The sequence below is a fragment of the Pogona vitticeps genome, chromosome 2 (genome assembly GCF_051106095.1).
Source record: "Pogona vitticeps strain Pit_001003342236 chromosome 2, PviZW2.1, whole genome shotgun sequence".
In the NCBI taxonomy this organism is placed as follows: Eukaryota; Metazoa; Chordata; class Lepidosauria; order Squamata; family Agamidae; genus Pogona; species Pogona vitticeps.
Window position 1 is genome coordinate 209,844,732 of NC_135784.1, and position 4,795 is coordinate 209,849,526.

General features: G+C 39.7%; 1 long non-coding RNA gene across 1 annotated transcript; it reads right to left on the reverse strand.

Annotated features, from left to right (window-relative positions):
* Window positions 1-265: 265 nt before the first annotated feature.
* LOC144586533 (uncharacterized) lies at window positions 266-4,016 on the reverse strand. Its single transcript, XR_013541403.1, has 2 exons — window positions 3,299-4,016; window positions 266-399 (listed from the first exon to the last, which is right to left on the reverse strand). It is a non-coding gene; the product is annotated as an uncharacterized LOC144586533 (long non-coding RNA).
* Window positions 4,017-4,795: the final 779 nt, after the last annotated feature.

Below are 4,795 nucleotides of genomic sequence, written 5' to 3' on the forward strand. Positions count from 1 at the left end.
GTTCATCCTCCATATAAACGGGGAACATATTTCTTCTGCTACTTTGCAGCATGTTCAAATGAATTTTGGATGGTTGGTAGAGTTATAGTTGTCTTGATTTAGTTTGTAAGGTAACTGGGGAGCTCTTTTCTATCTTGCTTACCTTTGAGGGGAAAAGAAGGTTAAAACGTGCTTGTATCAATGCTTACAGCCTTCTGGCCCAACAGAATTTTCAGGCATGTCATGGTCATGCCATGCGTGGGTATTTCCTTATAGCAAACATATAAAAGGTTAAAGCCAGATAACTTTATTTATTTACTTATCATACAGATGGTATGGAGTTGTGGCTGAATCCTTGTTAGTGACACCTGATGGAAGGAAGCTTCATGACAATCCTTCTCCCCACAAGTTTCAGGTTTCCTGTGAAAGAAAAAATGATAATAGCTTGGCGTAACTCTTAGCTTTCTCTGGGTTATTACCACATTTGCCACAAACCACTGAATTTACCAACAGCAAGATTGCCACAGTTATGACAGGAGCGCTATTCCTCCCTTTCTCTATCAATCCCTATATCAACCTCTTTCTATATCAATCTCTTCCAAAATCATTATAGGTTAAATTGAAGAGCTAAGATATTCAGAAATCTGTTCTTGTGACTGTAACAAACAGCTTTCAATTGCCTTTACTGGTTAAACACAGAAAACATCCCTGTTGTAATTTGTGTTACAATTATTTTATGAACGTTTAAGGTTTTTTTTAAAAAAAGCTAAACATTACTCTAAACATTTCAGCTAATGTTATAAGGGGTTATTCATGGACTTTTACGTTGTGATTTGGGATAAATGCAGGAACCAATTTTTAATATCATCATCATCATCTGAGAACTGCAGAGCTGGAAGGGACCCTATGGATCATTGAGCCCAGCCCCTGTCAGGGAGGCCCAGTGGAGAAACCAATTCCCAGTCTTTGGCCCCGTAGCCAGATGCCTAAACCACCGAGTTATCCAGCAGTTCTTATGAAACTACTATTTATATTTTCTTTTCCATGAAAAGTTGCATCACCATCTTGTACCTGACCAAATAAGTACAAATGTTTAGTTCACCTTGGAAAGAGAATAACATCCAAACTACACAGATTTTTCTTTTTGATATTATATCTCTGATACTAGTCAAGAAATTTAACTGTACTATGTTATTTTCGGCATTACACATGGGTCTTCTGAACTGTGATCTAAAATAGAAAAGCTGGCTGAACACCTGATTGTTCAGTCAGAAATTAGAGATGCTAATGTAGTTCATCAAGCTAAAGCATGAAAACAAGCCTGAGAATAGGGATGTAGTATTCAGATGAGAATTCTCTAGGAATTTCCTAGGTCGAATTCTGGAAGTTCCAGTTAACAGACCCACACCTGCAGACACTTTTGGACACCTATATTTCACTTACCTGGATCAGGGACTTGTCTCAGAGGCTGCATGGCCTAGGTCTGGCCTACTTTTTGTTGGTAATATTTGAAAAAGAAAGCTGCCTCTAGGCATTCTCAGTGTTGTAGTTCTTTGGAAGGCGCTTATAGTGATGTATATAGTGACCCTTAGATAATTCTCTCCATGTTTTTCAGCAGACATGTAGAACATGGCCCATAACCTCTACTATGTCCTCTAAGTGTGTAGTTTCCATCCTTACTGTGTCCTGCTTCCACCAGATAAACTCTGGAAGGAGCTAAGTTCATGTTATTACCCCAACTACTAGTCCTATAAAAACCAAGTAGTTAATATTTTTTTAGTAACCTGCAGGTTGGAAAATCAGGCCACTCTTTGGTTTTTGGGAAAGAGAAACCTCCGTTCTTTCTTTCAAAGAGTGCCTCTATAAAAGGTACTTGGAGCAAAACCCAAGTGGAGAGGGAAGAGTTAATGGGATCAGAACAGACATGAAGCTTTATATGTTCTTCATCTGTTGTGATTGTTCTTGGAAGTCATTGTGTGCTTCAGGAGGAAATCCCCAACAAAAGTCTTCTCCTTCCTTTTTTCCTGCTATATCAACGTTCACTAAACATGAATTGGCTAACACATTAACAGGTTGACTGGCAGTTATTCAAATGAAAACATTGTACAAGCAATCTGGAGGCATTTCAGTGCCAATATACTCCCCTGCCTTGCTTAGGATACAGATGATCATATAATGAATGTGTCTGTAAAAATTATCCTTTTTGGAGGAAGATATTAAGGTACAGTTGTATAAGGTCCAACTGAATGGAAGCCTTCTGGAAATAACCTCACTCAGTATCCTGAGACGTCTTTCCACTTCATTTAGCTTCGTACTGTGCTGCAGATGAAGAAACGAGCTCTATGTCAAAGGGAGTTGAGGGTAGTTTGAGAAAGAGGATCTTCTGTGCTAGATTGTGAGGAAACACAAGTTGGTGCTTTTGACAGAACTTGGAAACACTTGCTGTTTGTCCTGCAGTTTACAGAATTGTGACTGCCCATGCTGATTCGGGTTTCCGGGAGTTGTAGTTCAAACACACACTGTTCCCAAATAAATGTCATATCATTCTGAGACACATGAAAATGCTCCCCTGTACAGTGTACATGGCCAATAACTTCACCCATCTACCTGTTCCATAATCACGATGCCTACTACTGCCAAACATAATTCCAAAGTATATGGGGTCTTGTATGTTTGCTTTTTTAATGGCCTTATCATATGAGCTGCTGTTTATGCTCATATGATATCACTGGCCATGTACACTGTACATGGAAGCATTTCCACGTGTCTCCAAATTATATGGCATTTATTCTGGAAATATTGTAAAACCATGGCACATCAATTCCTGTTGGTTAAATCCTAATATCTACTTTTCAACATTGGAACGCAACTTTGCAATCTAAAGTCGGTTACTTTTGCAATGGTATACTCCAAAGATAGATATGAAATGTAAATGATAAAGGCAATCTTTCTTCCTTTTTCACTCAACCTAGATGAATTTCCTCTCTCATGCTTCACTGCTTCTCTTGTGTAAATGCACCAGCTTAGCCAGTGCTTTTTGGCAACATAATCAATTCTTGCTGACCACCTCATCTTTGACATATTATGCAGAGAAACAATTAGGGAGTACAGGATAAAACCACAACTGTCAAAAGAAACTCCATGTAGTGTACTTAACAGAATATACAATAATGTGAAACTCAATACAATAAACGTGTTAATTGTGTCTATTTTAAAGAATGTAATTACTTAAAACTCCACCATGAAGCAATATATAATAAATGGTACAGAACAACTGTAAATATTGTATACACATCAATACATATATACTGCTACATACCACACATTAGGAATCCAAGGCCAACAATAGATCAGACATGGTGATTCATATATCAAATGTCCGTGTTTAATTCCTGATAATGCTTGAAATATTGGCAGTCTCCATATTATGGAATCCTCCTCTGATTCAAGTGGTGACAATCCCCGTTCTCGAATCAGCATGCATCAACACCAGATTGGGATTAACACGAGCAGATTTTGCACCAGAGCAAACTGGAGGAAAGCAGAACAAAAACACATCATAAATGGTGGTTGTGTAAAAAGAATTGGGGGGGTTGGTTGGTCCCACTTTGACTATGTTGATGCTAGTTTTAGCCCTGCATTGTGTGAACTTTAGGATGCAGTACTGGGTGTTTTTTTTTTGTAGGTACAACAAAAGTTGAGCAAATGGCCAGTGTGGAGGAGCTCTTTATTAAAACCTTGTTCAGATATACATAAGTGTTTGTCTGGGACTTCAAACTTTCTTTTTTCCAGTTTGAAATTGCATGAGACTTCACATTTGCTACACCAGTCTTTGGCAGAGAACATGCTTATGCTGCAGAGAGTCCAGTGTGATCTACCAAGACCTTAGAGGGGACAAGAAAAGTGTGACACATTCCTGGATATTGAGGTGAGGGGGGAAATGCCTATAATTAACTACATATGGAGAAAGTGGAGTCCCATCTGATCTCTGAATTCACTGATCCAATACAGAAAAGAGTGGATTTACCCTCTTTCTTTTAAAAGGACTATAATTCCCACTTTCGCCCGATGTTGCATAGGAAGGGCAAGGAAGATGGAATGTCTTCAGCCCACACTCCACATTTAACAGGCCAGGTGACATTACATCCAGTCTTCAGTTCTTCCTTCTTAATTGAGCAATAATATCCAAGGTCAGATTTTCTTCTTGAAAACACCACTCCATCCTAACCTGCTCCAAATGTTGCAAAATTCCCTTCCCTATCTCTCCTACCCTTGCATGCACATGCAGCACAAGACTAAAGCTAACACTTACTCTAATGCTCATCTAATATTTTCCTTTGAATAAGTGCCAGCCACTGAAGTAATTTTCTTTTCTTCCTTCCTCCCTCCAACTCCTTCCCTCCCTCTTTGAGGAGAGGATAGGGACACAGGTCAGCAGGCTGTTACCCTCCCATCCAAGACCCCTGCCTGAGGGGAACTGACCAAGTGGGTAGGAGGTGTTGGGGGACTTCTGTTTGACAGCCTGGCCTGTGGTGTCCTTCCGAATTCTGTTCTGTCTTCCATGCTATTTGACATCTACATGAAACCGCTGGGGGAGGTAATCCAGATTTGAGGACAGTATGCAGATGACACAAAACCCAGTGTCTCTTTTCCACCTAAATCTGAGGAAGCTGTTTCAGTTCTAGATTGGTCTGTGGACTGGATGAGGGTGAATAAAATGAAACTTAATCCAGTCAAGACAGAGGTGCTCCTAGTCAGTCAAAAGGCACATCAGAGAACAAGGATCCAGCCTGTGCTGGCGCTGAAGCTCATTCTT